At 38.3% G+C, this 15,813-nt stretch overlaps 1 pseudogene; it reads left to right on the top strand.

Annotated features, from left to right (window-relative positions):
- Positions 1–9,835: 9,835 nt before the first annotated feature.
- Positions 9,836–12,443, top strand: LOC126020152 (DDB1- and CUL4-associated factor 12-like; annotated as a pseudogene).
- The last annotated feature ends 3,370 nt before the right edge of the window (positions 12,444–15,813 follow it).

Below are 15,813 nucleotides of genomic sequence, written 5' to 3'. Positions count from 1 at the left end.
GTATATGTACCACCGTTTCTTTAGCCATTCGTCTGTTGAAGGGCATCTTGGTTGTTTCCAGAGTCTTGCTATGGTAAATAGTGCTGCAATGAATATAGGTGTAAGGAAGGGGATTTTGTATTGTATTTTTATGTTCCTAGGGTATATTCCTAGGAGTGGTATAGCTGGATCGTATGGGAGATCGATTTCCAGTTTTTGGAGGAATCTCCATATCGCTTTCCATAAAGTTTGAACTAGACGGCATTCCCACCAGCAGTGGATAAGAATTCCTTTCTCCCCACATCCCCGCCAACACTGTTTATTCTCATTCTTTGTGATGTGTGCCATTCTCTGTGGTGTGAGGTGGTATCTCATTGTTGTTTTGATTTGCATCTCCCTGATTATTAGTGATGTGGAGCATTTCTTCATGTGTCTTTTGGCCATTTGTATTTCTTCTTTGTCAAAGTGTCTGTTCATTTCTTCTCCTTATTTTTGATGGGATTAGATGTTTTTTTCTTCTAAAGTTATGTCAGTGCCTTGTATATTTTGGAGATTAGCCTCTTATCTGATGGGTATTTGGTGAATAGTTTCTCCCACTCAGTGGGTAGCTCTTGTATCTTGGGCACTATTTCCTTTGAGGTGCAGAAGCTTCTCAGCTTAATATATTCCCATCTGTTAATTTCTGCTTTCACTTGCTTGGAGAGTGCAGTTTCTTCCTTGAAGATGCCTTTAGCCTCAATGTCCTGGAGTGTTTTACCTACGTATTGTTCTATATATCTTATGGTTTTGGGTCTGATATCGAGGTCTTTAATCCATTTGGATTTTACCTTCGTACATGATGTTAGCTGGGGGTCTAAGTTCAATTTTTTGCAAGTGGCTACCCAGTTGTGCCAACACCACTTGTTGAAGAGGCTTTCTTTGTTCCATTTAAGATTTTTTGCTCCTTTATCAAAAATTAGGTGATTGTATGTCTGGGGAACATTCTCTGAGTATTCAAGCCTATTCCACTGATCTGAGGGCCTGTCCTTATTCCAATACCATGCTGTTTTGATAACTATTGCTTTGTAGTAAAGTTTAAAATTGGGGAAAGTAATTCCTCCCATATTCTTTTTCCCAATAATTGCTTTAGCTATTCGAGGGTGTTTATTGTTCTAAATAAATTTCAAAAGTGCCTGATCCACTTCTTTGAAGAATGTCATGGGTATCTTTAGGGGGATCGCATTAAATCTGTACAGTGCTTTGGGGAGTATTGCCATTTTAATGATGTTAATCCTGCCAATCCATGAGCAGGGTATGTGCTTCCATTTCCGCGTGTCCTCTCTTATTTCTTGGAGCAGTTTTATAGTTTTCTTTGTATAGGTCCTTCACATTTTTAGTCAAGTTGATTCCAAGATATTTGAGTTTGTGTGACACTATAGTGAATGGAGTGGTTTTCTTAATGTCCATTTCTTCCTTATTAGTATTGGTGTATAGAAAGGCCATTGATTTTTGTGTGTTAATTTTGTACCCTGCCACCTTGCTATATGAGTCTATTGTTTCTAGAAGCTTTTTGGTAGAGTCTTTAGGGTTTTCTAAGTAGAGCATCATGTCATCTGCAAACAGTGAGAGCTTGACTTCTTCCTTTCCTATTTGGATTCCCTTGATATCTCTTTCTTGCCTAATCGCTATAGCAAGTACTTCCAGTGCTATGTTGAATAGGAGTGGTCAGAGAGGACAGCCTTGTCTTGTGCCAGAATTTAGAGGAAAGGCTTTCAGTTTTTCTTTATTGAGGACAATATTTGCCTCTGGCTTGTGGTAGATGGCCTTAACTATATTGAGAAAGGTTCCTTCCATTCCCATCTTGCTGAGAGTTTTGATCAAGAATGGGTGTTGGACCTTGTCAAATGCTTTCTCTGTGTCGATTGATATGATCATGTGATTTTTATTTTTCTTGCTGTTGATGTTGTGTATTATGTTGACAGATTTACGGATGTTAAACCATCCTTGCATTCCTGGAATGAAACCTACTTGATCGTAGTGGATGATCTTCTTAATGAGGCATTGAATCCTATTTGCCAGGATTTTGTTGAAGATCTTTGCATCTGCATTCATCAGCGATATTGGTCTGTAATTTTCCTTTTTCGTAGCATCTCTGTCTGGTTTAGGTATCAAGGTGATGTTGGCTTCATAAAAGCTATTTGGAAGTTTTCCTGTTTTTTCAATTTCATGAAAGAGTCTTGCCAGGATTGGTAGTAGTTCCTCTTGAAAGGTTTGAAAGAATTCATTAGTAAATCCATCTGGGCCTGGGCTTTTGTTTTTGGGCAGACATTTGATTACTTTCTTAATTTCCTCAATAGTAATGGGTGTGTTTAGATATGCTACATCCTCTTCATTCAATCGTGGAAGATTATAAGATTCCAAGAATTTATCCATTTCTTCCAGGTTTTCATTTTTAGTGGCATAGAGTTTCTCAAAGTAGTTTCTGATTACCCTTTGAATCTCTACCATATCAGTAGTGATCTCTCCTTTTTCATTCCTAATACAAGTTATCAAGTTTCTCTCTCTTTCTTTCTTTGTTAGTTTTGCCAGTGGTCTATCAATCTTGTTTATTTTTTCAAAGAACCAACTTCTGCTTTCGTTGATCTTTTGGATGGTTTTTCGAGTTTCCACTTCATTGATTTCTGCTCTCAGCTTTGTTATTTCCTTCTGCCTCCCTATTTTTGGATCCTTTTGTTGAGCACTTTCTAATTCTATGAGCTGCGTCATTAAGCTATTCAGGTATACCCCTTCTTCTTTCCTGATGTGTGCTTGCAAAGCTATAAATTTTCCTCTCAGTATTGCTTTTGCTGTGTCCCATAGGTTCTGATAGTTTGTGTCTCCATTGTCATTTGTTTTCAGGAAGGTTTTGATTTCCTCTTTGATTTCATCTTGGACCCACTGATTATTCAGTATGAGGCTATTTAACTTCCAGGTGTTAAAATTTTTCTTCTGTGTCCCTTTGTAGTTCATATATAATTTCAGGGCTTTGTGGTCAGCAAAGGCAGCCTGCAAAATTTCTATCCTCTTGATATTATGGAGGTATGTTTTATGTGCTAACATGTTGTCTATCCTGGAGAATGTCCCATGTACATTAGAGAAAAATGTGTATCCAGGCTTCTGGGGGTGGAGTGTCCTGTATATATCTACTAGGCCTGTTTCTTCCATTTCTCTCCTCAGGTCTAGTATATTCTTGTTGGGCATTCAGTCTGGTTGACCTGTCTAGTGTTGACAATGCCGTGTTGAGGTCTCCCACAATTATTGTGTTGTTATTGATATTATTTTTCAGATTTGTCAACAGTTGTATTAAATATTTTGCTTGCCCCTCATTCGGTGCATATATGTTTAGGAGGGTGATTTCTTCCTGCTGTACATATCCCTTGATTAATACAAAATGTCCATCTTTGTCCCTTACAACTTTCCTAAGTATAAAGTTTGCATCATCTGATATTAGTATGGCCACTCCTGCTTTTTTTGGGGTGTTGTTTTCTTGGATGATTTTCCTCCAGCCTTTTATTTTGAGTCTATGTTTTTTCTGACTATTCAGGTGCGTTTCTTGTAGGCAGCAGAAGGTTGGATTGAGTTTTTTGATCCATTTAGCCACTCTGTGTCTCTTAACTGGTGCATTTAGTCCATTGACATTGAGAGAAAGAATTGTCCTGGGAGTTAGTGCCATCTTTATATCAAAGTTTGGTGTGTCTATTGGCCAGTCTTGTCTTAAAGTAGGCCGTTCAGTTTTTCTTTTAAGAATGGTTTTGAGTCTGTGAAGTTTTTGAGCTGTTGTTTGTCTGTGAAACTATGTATTGTTCCTTCAAACCTGAAAGTGAGTTTTGCTGGGTGCAGTATTCTAGGCGAAGCATTTATTTCATTGAGTTTTGTCACTATGTCCCACCACTGCCTTCTGGCCTTGAGTGTTTCTGGTGACAGGTCTGCAGTAAATCTCAAGGATGTTCCCTTGAATGTAATTTCTCTTTTCGATCTTGCTGCTTTCAGAATTCTGTCTCTATCTATGGGATTCGTCATTGTGACTAGGATGTGTCTTGGGGTGTTTTTTCTGGGGTCTCTTTTAGTTGGCACTCTTCGGGCATGCAGGATTTGATTGCATGTATTCATTAGCTCTGGTAGTTTCTCTTTAATGATGTTCTTGACTGTTGATTCTTCCTGGAGATTTTCTTCCTGAGTCTCTGGGACTCCAATGATTCTTAAGTTGTTTCTGTTGAGCTTATCATAGACTTCTATTTTCACCTGTTCCCATTCTTTGAGTAATTTTTCCATTGTTTGATCATTTGCTTTGAGGCTTTTTTCCAATTTCTTCTGCTGTATGTAATTGTTATGCATCTCATCTTCCAGTGTACTGATTCTATCCTCAGCTGCTGTTAACCTGTGGGAAATCTCAACCATGTTTTTCTTCACTTCATCTACTGAGTTTTTCAGACCTGTTATTTGATCTGAAATTTCTGTTTGGAGTTTTCTCATTTCTATCTTCATATTCTCCTGATTCTTATTAGTGTTCTCTTCTATACTTTGTTTGAGTTCTTTGAACATGTTCCATATTGCAACTCTAAACTCCTTATCTGAGAGACTGACTAGGTGGTTGATCAGGCTTAAGTCATCAGAGTTGCCATCTTCATTCTCTATGTCTGGCGTTGGCCCGTGTTGTTTCCCCATTGTCACACTAGTATTGCGGGTTTTTCTACATGTTGTGGTTGTATTCATCGGCTAAATGATGTGCACCGTCTTGAAGGGGAGCGGAGCAACCGTGCTCCTCTGGCTCCTCCCTTTCTGGGTGTGTCGACTCACCTCCATGGAAGGCTCATGGGAAGGCAGGCTGGCAGATCAGCCGCACCCAGGTTGCAATCAGGCCGAAAATGCAGGACAGCAGAGTAGAGAGGCAGAAGGGTGCTGGCATCTGAGATCCAGCGAAGTTCAGTGGCTCCTCCCTTTCTGGGCGTGTCGACTCACCTCCATGGAAGGCTCACGGGAAGGCAGGCTCCCCAGAAGGCTCACAGGAAGGCAGGCTGTCTGATGAGCCGCACCCAGGATGAAATCAGGCCAAAAAAATCTATTTTTTAATTTTTACTGTGACCAATGTGAATTATACAGTTATATTTAAGGTACATAAATAGTGACAGTGAATTAGGACCATTCCCATCACTAGTGTTTTTCTCCTTCCGCCCTGTTCCAGAATGCATCCCATACTCCCTACCCCAGGACTGCAAGTGTAACAGATCCCCTTTGTATATAACTTATTGTAGACCTTGATTCTGCTGTAGCTGACTTTGGGTTTGGTATTTAAGCCTGATCATTATTTATTTCCACTCAGTGTTCATGTGACTGTTTGCTCCTGCTACCATCCACTTTTTCCCACCCTTAATTTATGAGGCAGAACAAGATGATTCAAGTTCTGTTGGGGAAGTAAAAAAGGAAGCTGAGAGGAGTCCATCTAGGAGCTATCAATATCAATTTAAAAGAAGAAAGGGGAGAAAAGAAAATAAGGAAGAAGAAGAAGCAACGACAAAAATACACAACAGCCACAATAAACAACACTAAACAACAATAAAAATGGCAAAATAGGGAAGGAGAGCTGGTGTAGCAAGGGGCAATGTTTTTTTTTCTTTTCTTTTCTTTTTTTTTTTTGCATAGGTACAGTAAATATTGGGGAAATGTCATGCAAACAAAAATCACAGATAAAGGAATGAGATGTCATCAAACTAAAAAGCTTCTGTATGATGAAAGTATTGTGACAACAAAAATACATTCTACTGTAGAATAAAAAATATGGTGGTCAGAGTGCACAGTAGTAGGGCATTTGTTTTACATGAAGCTGACCAAGGACAGACACGAGTTCAATCCCTGGCATTCCATATGGCCCATCAAGCCAGGAGCAATTTCTGAGCACAGAGCCAGGAATAACCCCTGAACACCATTGAGTATGCCCCCCCTCAAAAGAAATTATGCATTGGCAAAGGTGAATATCATAGGATATAGAATGAACTCACAGAAATCAGTAAAAAAAATCAATAGCTCTATCAAAAAATAAGTATAATGAGGAATAGAGTGTTCTCTAAGGTGTAGCATATGACAAAGTTTCCATAAGATGATTCTTGGAATTGTATATAAAAGTGTTTCCTTAGGATTGTTCTGTGACTATTGCCCCATCTAGCCCTTCCAGGTGGGGCGCTGTGGAGTTGGGAATAAATAGCTTGAGGGACAGGAGAGAGAGGTCCTTCTGTGAAAGCTGCTGGCTGCAGGAGGATTCTCTGGCTCTCCTTGCCCGATCTTTTAAACCCTATCCTTCTTGTCTGTGTGGATTATTATTTGCTGCGGATAAATATTACCAAGGTCTTCCCCCGAAAGGGGACAAGGGAATGGGAAGTAATTTCTCATTCTGGGGACTGTTCTTGGATTCACAAATACCCAGCAAAGTTAACAGCGAAGATACATTGCACTAAGGGACACAAACAGGTGGCCAATATGCATTTTTTTAATTGCTTAAATAGAGCCAGAGTAATAGTCAGCAGGTAGGGTGCTTGCTTTCCATGTGATTAATATGGGTTCAATATTTGTCATCTCATTTGATTTCCCACTTCCCCAAGTGCAGAACCTGAGTACCCACCTTGGGTGTGACTCCAAGACTAAAAAAAAATGTTCAAATCAAAATAACAAAGAGACACCACTTCACACTTGTGAGAATGACATATAATAAAAATTCTAGAGGTAAGTGCTAATGAGTATGTGGGAAAAAAAAGAAACCCTTATACATTCTTGGTCCAGCCTTTATAACTACTCCTGAATTATATATAAAAAGAAATCTTGTCATTTGCAATAACATTGATGGAGTAGGAACTAGAAAAGGTTAGTTTATTTTTCTCATATATAGATAGCAAAAATAAAAGCAAGGTAATAAACACAGCTAAATAAAGGCAAATCCTTGGATTATGATGGCAAAACTGAGGTAAGAAAGGGAGAAGAAATAAGATTAAATTCTATATTTTATATTTTATCTCAGTGCTACCTAAACTAAAAATTAATTTTAAAACACATTTATAATAATATTTCCTTTCTCAAAGTAAAAGATAGGGGACAGTATTATTCATATCTTAAATATGAATAAACTAATAAACTGGCAAATTCAACAAAGCTAGTTCTTATAAATATATTGTGGTTACCATATATACCCTAAGAACACAAAAACCAATTATAAAAATGCCTTCTGCACACCTTTATTCATTTCAGCACTATTTACAAAAGCTAGAATCTGGAAACAACCTAGATACCCAACAACAGAGGAATGGCTAAAGAAACTGTGGTACATATACACAATGAAATACTATGTACCCATCAGGAAAAATGAAGTCATGAAATTTCCTTATACATGGATAGACATGGAAACTATTATGCTGAGTGAAATAAGTCAGAGGTAGAGAGATAAATGCAGAATAGTCTCACTCATCTGTGGGTTTAAAAATTAAAAGACATTATTGTAATAATACCAGAGACAATAGAGATGAGGGTGAATGATCTGAAGCTTACCAAAGAGCTGTGAATGCAGATAGACAAATAACTACACTGACAACTATTATGACAATGTTAATAAGTGGGAGATGTAGAATGCCTGTCTTGAATACAGGTAGGGGGTAAGGGAGGAGAGAGATGGGAGACATTGGTGGTGGGAATGTTCCACTGTTGAAGGTGGGGTGTTCTTTTTTATACCTAAAACCCAACTCCAAACATGTTTGTAATCATGGTGCCTAAATAACGATATTATTAAAAATAATTTTAAAAAATTAAACTAAAATAAATGAATAAATGAAAAAAGGGAATTTGTTGTTATTTTAGTTTCTGGGCTATACCTTTCTGTTCTCATGGCTTACTCTTCACTCTATGCTCAGAAATCCTCCTGACAAAACTCACAGAAGCAATTTGTGTGAGATACATGCAAGGCAAGCGCCTTACCCACTATACAATCTCTCTAGCCACAAGGGCTAATGGTATAATACACATATATACACCTACAAAATTGTAAGACTAATCCCTGAAGTTCTACAGTATTATAAGCTAATGATAAATCAAAAATTAAGCTATATACACCAAACTTAATTAAAATTTCTAAGATGAGCTAAGCAATAGAAAAACAAAATTTAAAATGCCCTAAAATATAGTTATCACTTGCCTATTTACTGTTATTGAAAAGTTGACATATTTACATTATAATTTTTAGGACAGATGAGCACAAATATTGTCACATCTTTCCCATGCAAATTTTTGTGTCATGTTATTATATAAAAATGTTATTGAGCTTATATGACATTCATTTTCTCTAAATAAGCCTATGCTTATGTCCCACTTCATTTGATTCTAGTATTTTGAGTAGGCTACAAAAACAAACTCATACCATTAAAGATCTAAAATATTGAGTTGACTAAAGTAAAAGCATTTATTTCAATTATAGTATTTCATATTTGCTTTATATCTCAAAGTTACTACCATAAATCTAATCAGTAAAGTAATTTATACTGAAGAGAAATTTGAACAATTTAAAACACTATATTTAATATTGCTCATTAGATATAATTGAAGAATTATACTACTATACATGTAACATGTGCTGTACTATTTTTTATTCTATTTATTTCTCTCATATTGCCTATTTTTACTATTATAAACAAAACATAAAACATTCTTTTAAAGAAAACCTCTGGGAAAACATAACTAGTGTAATCCCCTAAGAAAAAAATTCATCTTTTATAAATTAATAAAATATAAACTATAAATATTTAACATGCAATGATTCATATTTAATATATTCTATTATCTGTAATCAGGTTACTCTTTTGTGCCAGTTAGTTTTTGTTAGAATGCTATTCAATTTTTAAAAGAGAAAAATGAAAGCAAACTTATTATTCAAGTCTGTGATTCACCTAACACTTCATTCTTCAAGCACTCCCTTCCCATGGGGTCCACTCATCTATGATGAACCATGATGAGAGAACATTTCTTAGACAAGACATGGGAAGATTAATACTTCCCCCTGTGATCTTCTTCCCTAACTGACAATGTTGTCAATCCATAAGAAAACATTTAAAATAACTGAAAACAAAACAAATTTGAGTGTCATTCTACAAAATACAAAACCAGGACTCTCCAAAAGTCTCAAAGCCACTAAAAAAATAAAAGCTTGAGAATATATCACAACCTACAGTGTAGTTAAAGTGACTTTGCAGCTAACAAAAGTTTGTTATCCTGAGACACTGCCGGATCAAACAAAAATGCATTGAAGAAAATTTATAAAATATAAATTAAGCATAGTCTTCATTTAGAAATAATGTGTCAATATTATTGTTGCAGATGATAATCATGTTATTAATGTATTATTAAATACCATTTGTAGAAACAAACTTGCTAAAGTAATGTAAAATGCTAACAACCATGGTAAATGAATGGGGGTATACATTCATTCTTTCATTTATTTTTCATATTTTTGTTTGGGGAGCCATACCCAGTGGTGCTCGGGGATCACATCTAGCAAGTCTTAGGAACCAGATGTGGAGCTAGAGACTATGCAAGGCAAACTCTCTGGTGCAGTTAACTTGCCAGCTACAACAGGATTCTTTTTACAATAGTTATGCCAACTCAACACTTCTAAAATAAAAAAAAAAATCTTACTTCATTGAAAACACACTATACCATGAGAAGAAAATCATGGAGAAAGTATTGATAACATCACAGGTTAGAAATCAAACTGGTTAGAAAGTCAAGGACAAAAAAAAATACATGTAAATGTAACTAAATAGCCAAAATTGATATGCAACAAAATACATATATACATATATATGCAAAAATGCAAAAACAAACTAGCAAGTCCTGCAAAGTATGCAAATATCCAATGAATATAAATATATTAAGCAAGACAGCATGCGAGCTAGAGGGAAAGGGTAAGGGAGAGAGAAAAGGGAAAAAAGGCAGTTGTCGGACCAGCACATCTCAAAAAGGATGCAGAACAGCGAGATCTTCTAGTTCACATGCTGCTCTACATCCTTTTTGAGATGTGCCGCCTGACAACTGCCCTTTTCTCCCTTTTCCTTTCCCTGGCTGCCATACCCACCTACCCCTTTTCTTTCTTTCTGTCACTCTTTCTTCCTTTCTTTTCCTTTCTTTTTTTCTTTCTTTTTCTTTTTCTTTCTTTTTTCTTCCTCCTTCCTTTCCTTCCTTGCTTTTCCTTTCTCCTTCATTCTTCCTTTCTTCCTTCCTCCCTTCTTTTTTCTTCCTTCATTATTCCTTCCTTCTTTCCTTCCTTCTTCCTTCCTTCCCTCCTTCCCTTCCTTACTTCCTTTTATTCCCTTCTTACTTCCTCCTCTCCCTCCCTCCCTTTCTACCTTCTTTCCTTCTTTTCTCCCTCCATTCTTCCTTCACTCCATTCCTTCTTTCCTTTCTTCCTTAGTGCTGCCCAGACTCTGGGCCTTTTGAGATCAGTAGCTGACCCATCCTTTCAATCCCGCCTTCAGCTCAGGGCTCACAGTCTGGCTGGGATCATTCACTTAGAAAAGATGCCCCCAGTGAAGCCATCCTTCGATCCTTTGTTTACTACCTGAAAAGCCACCAAAATAGATTCCTCAAGGAAAGCGACAGCTCTTGAATGTTTTTTGTGTTTGTGTATGGGAGGGGGTGTTGTTTTTTATTTGGTTTGGTTTGGTTTGGTTTGAATTGAATTGGTTTGGTTTTTGGGTTTGGGGCCACACCCGGTGACGCTCAGAGGTTACTCCTGGTTATGTGCTCAGAAATCGCTCCTGGCTTGGGGGATCATATGGGATGCTGGGGGATTGAACCGTGGTCCGTCCTAGGCTAGCAAGAGCAAGGCAGATCCCTCACCACTTGCGCCACCGTTGCGGTCCCTACTCTTGAGTGTTGTACTGCGATAGTGCAGCGAATTTCCAACTCTCCTGAAGAAGAGAGGATTTCATCTCTGGACTCCAAACGAAGTGTTTGCATCTCAGTGGCTGAAGCCTAGACAAGTGGTGTGTGGCACAAACTTGCACTGATATAGTGGATGTCGAGATGAACCAGATCATCAAGATTCTCATTCTGAAAGATTATGACCCAGGATCGCCACGCTGTGGCATTCATGCCATTGAGCTGACCCCCTCTCACATACTGCTGGCCACAAGAGTACTGGCAGAAGGAGACAACCCTAACAATCTCTTTCTATCTACCAGCTGCCTACATAGAATTTGGGGGATGAGGGGAGATGATGGACACAAGGACTGGATCTTTCCTTTGCATGGATCAGAGATATTAGGGTAGTGTCTGGCTCCCATGATAGTTCAATAGGACTCTGGGAAGTGACAGATGACATGTTGACCAAAATTGATGCAAGTCACAATGTGTTCCAGGTCCCACGTGTATGCTCACATCACACATAAGGGCTTAACAGACATCCCCAAGGAGGACACAAACCCTAATCATCGCAAAGTCCATGCTCTGGCCTTCAAGAGCAAAAATAAGGAATTGGGAGCAGTATCTCTGGATGGCTACGTTCATCTCTGGAAAGCTGAAAAGACATTGTCTAAGCTCCTCTCCACTCAACTGCAGCATTGCCTGAGACTGTGTCTGGCTGACGGTAGCGAATGGTCATTGTAATGCAGTGGGCTCCCAGGCTCATGTCTTTTCCTTGAGTCTACAGCAGCTGTCATACAACGTCCAATCTCTCTGCTTCAGGACATGAGATGGTGGGATTTACTCCCTGAACTTCTACAAGCACATTACTGTGGGCATGGGACAGGGATTCCCTGCTCTTTTATGACATCTGAGCTCAGAGATTCCTGGAAGAGAGGTTTGACTCAGCTTATAGGGCCAAGACCAGACTACCAGGGAAGAATCTGGAACTGACCACTGCCAATGGATGGCTGAATCATGATGAAACCTGGAGGATTGCCTTTCAAACCTTGATTTCTTCCCTTACGCTGTTTATACCCAATGCTATGACTAGTCAGGAATGAATTTTCATACATATAATTTTTATTGAGACCCATAAGAATTACAAGTCTTTCACAGTTGTATTTCAGGTACATAGTGACAGTGAGTTAGGGTCATTCCCACCAACCAGTGTTGAACTCCCTCCACCATAGTTCCCAGCATGCATCCCATACCTCTACCCTTAGCTCCCTGGACTACTAGTGTAACACGTCCCTTTAGTGTATAGCTTGTTGTAGTTTGGGATTCTATTGTCATTAGTTTTGATTTGGGTATTTAGGTCTGATCATTTTTCATTTCCACTCAGTGCTCCTAAGACCACTTGGCCCCGGGTCCCATCCACTTATTTTTCTTTTCTTAATTTGTAGGAAGACATAAAAATCTGAGGGTTCCTGCCTTTTTTATGGAACAAAACTTTTGTGGCAGGAAGTCCTTTCCCTTCGGGGCTCCATGGACACTATGCTGGGCTCTGGAATTAATAACAACTAACTCGCTCCCAAAACGCAGAGATTTACACTAACCCCATCTTCAGTTTCCTTGTTTCTTTTGATTTTTTTTACCCCCTCCAATTGTGTGAGGCCCTCACTTGAGTGGGAGCATTAAAGTTAACTATATGATTTAGGCACCTGACAGAAAGGAGTGCTGTATAGAAAGGTTTTTTTGTTCATCTTATTTTATTTATATTTTTTCTATACGATCATTCATTTTTATAATATTTTTATTTAAGTATATGATTACAAACGTGTTTGTAGTTGGGTTTCAGTCATAAAAAGAACATCCCCCTTCACCAGTTTAATATTCCCACCACCAATGCCTCTCATCTCCCTCTTTCTTCCCCCCCCCCACCTGTATTTGAGAAATCTGAAGATTTTTAGGTCCTTTGTTCCTTTTTTGGGTAATCAACTTTCACTTTCTTTTAAGCCTTTTTTTTTCTTTCTTGCTGGCTTCTCAACCAAATGTTGCTGTTCGGTCCCTTTTTTTTTTTTTTTTTTTTTTTCTTTAAGTGACAGACTTGCCCTTCTGGGCTTCCACACTCCTTCTCACAGCTTACTTCCCCTAAGGGGTGGGAGCATAGACTCCTTTATAATTCTCTGATCACTGTCAGACTTTCTGTAAAAAATGAGAGCCTGTGTGCTTATAAGTCATGTCCCTGAGATGACCTGGAGTGAGGATGACTTGTAATTAAAATATTTATAAAAGAAACAACTTTATTCAGAGTCCAACTCTAGGACTAATTTTTACCTTGTTTTGTTCTGTTTTTAAAATTAAAAGCACTGATGAGAGGAAATAAAAAAAAAACAGTAAGAAAAATGTTTCCCCACCAGAATGGTGATAGGCTTCCTGGGCACATTGAAGCCAAGCTCCAAGCAGTAGTTCTACCTTGCCTGTCTCCATGTATGTGCATTCCCCTGGTGGACCACTTCTGTGTCCATGTCCTCCCACTCCCCTCTTACATCAGATCAGGCCACCACCAGGACATAGCTGTGAAGTCCTACAAAAAGCAGGTCTAGAGTGGTTGAGGGAATCTACCCCACTGACCCATCTCCTCTCTGACAACATAGATGCTCAATGTATTTAGCTTTTATTTTCTAAATGGGGCTTTTTCTGGGAGGTTGGGGGTGAACAGGGGCTTTGCCATTGTACAGTCAGTGGTCCATGTGTGAAATGTCTGTTTCCTTAGTGCATATAAAATCATCTCCTCAGTTGGTTCAGCCCTGGGATTGCAGAGGGGCTGCAGCCTACAAACGTGCTTGTTAAAGCATAGATGTGCTTCACAATTCATTCCTCTCCTTGAATTGTTGAGTCTGAGGTATCTAAGGTTTCTTTGCTGACCTTGCTGTCCAGGTATCCCATGCTTTCTGCACATCATGTTACACATAACAGCTGTTCCCACCCCCATGTTTTTCCATTCTAAGCGTTTTCTGTGATGTTGCCAACCCAACCTGGCTAGCAGTAAAAGTCAGCTTTATCTTGCACTTTGGCCTCTTAACATTGTTCTTCCATTCTAAGCCCTATCTGTTCTGGGTGTAAGTGGGATGGTTAAATTTGATTTTTAAAAGAGAGTCGTCTTGGGGCCGGAGAGATAGCATGGAGGTAAGGCGTTTGCCTTTCATGCAGAAGGTCATCAGTTCAAATCCCGGCATCCCATATGGTCCCCCGTGCCTGCCAGGAGCAATTTCTGAGCATGGAGCCAGGAATAACCCCTGAGCACCGCCGGGTGTGACCCAAAAACTAAAAAAAAAAAAAAAAAAAAAAAAAAAAAAAAAAAAAAAAAAAAAAAAAAAAAAAAAAAAAAAAAAACAACACAACAAAAAAAAAAAACAAAAAAAAAAAAAAAACAAAAAAAAAAAAAAAAGAGAGTCGTCTTGATGGTGGACGTAGGTACAAAGTGGAGAGATAGTATATTCTATCACAGTGTGGTACAAGGCATACCTATAAGCGGACCCCAGGATCCAAAACTAGGATCTGGCAAGATGCAGGTCTGGAAGCAAAGTCCATGCAATAAACACTACCAAGTATGGCTCCCAAACAAAAACCACTACTACCACAACAAATTATTGTATTTCTGGAAGTGTAGTGACAAAAAAGGTACCTGCATACATTTGTGGTGTAAATCTAAATTGGTTTAACATAGTTTAACATTCTATGGAGACTTCTCAAAACATTAAAATTAGTTATATATTTGATAAATATATAAATCTATACAAAGATCAAAAAAGACTGATATTAGGGACCGGAGAAATAGCATGGAGATAAGGCATTTGCCTTGCATACAGAAGGATGATGGTTTGAATCCCGGCATCCCATATGGTCCCCTGAGTCCTCCAGGAGCGATTTCTGAGCATAGAGCCAGGAGTAGCCCCTGAATGCCATTGGGTGTGACCCAAAAAAAAGAAACAAAAAAAAAAGACTGATGTTAAAAGGCATACATCTCTATTAACTCCAGATAAAATTATTATGAGCCAAATATGTGTCTTAGGTCAAAGAAAAAAACCCACAAAAATGTTCATTTGAAAAGACACTGAAAACAGTCACCATGTTTGCATTCAGTCAGCTCCAGCAATATAGACTCAATTTATTCTTTTGTGATGTAAACCAAGCCATGCAAAATTATGAGTAAGCCAGCCACGCAGCTGAAAGCTGGCAATTTCTGGGGAGGAAGCAGGCCAAGTCCCCATCCTGCTTAAGACACCCTGCACCATTACCCACAATTGCCATATCACCAATGGTCCAACCTGGCCACTTAACTTCAACTTGCAGAGACACCAAACTGTCCAAAACTGCAAGTATGTCAGTATTAGGGATGACATCACCAGGACTTTTTTAGAGTGAGTGCAGGTACCCTCCCCCTGCCTTCTCTTATTTCTGAAAAACCTGGAGAATGAAACCACACCCCACAAAGCCTCAAAATCAACCATAGTACTGGGAATTCCTGGACAGCACAGCTGTATATGAAGCTGTGTGACAACTCCATACTTTAGTACAGTCACCCCAGTAAAAGCACATTAATTTATATGCCAATGTGTATTTGAAGCCACCTAATGTTCAGAAACAAAAGAAGTAACAGAAAGATCAACTAGCAACAAAAGCTTAATGAACCTTCTGACAATAGCTTAATAACCTTATTTTGAGATACAATAATCTTCACAAATTTTCTTATCACTCTTCTTTTTTTAAAATAATTTTCTCCCACTTATCTGGAAACAAATATATTAAGATCAAATGTGTAATTGATGGCCTTTAAATTAATAATTTTATATAAAAAAACAGGAAAGATAGATGTATACCTATATTCATTACAGTTATATTTACAACATTCAAAATATGAAAAACAAGTATGCAAGACAA

Source organism: Suncus etruscus, chromosome 10 (genome assembly GCF_024139225.1).
Source record: "Suncus etruscus isolate mSunEtr1 chromosome 10, mSunEtr1.pri.cur, whole genome shotgun sequence".
Taxonomy (NCBI): domain Eukaryota; kingdom Metazoa; phylum Chordata; class Mammalia; order Eulipotyphla; family Soricidae; genus Suncus; species Suncus etruscus.
Note: the sequence above shows the minus strand (reverse complement) of the source record. Positions and strands in the feature narration are given on the sequence as shown.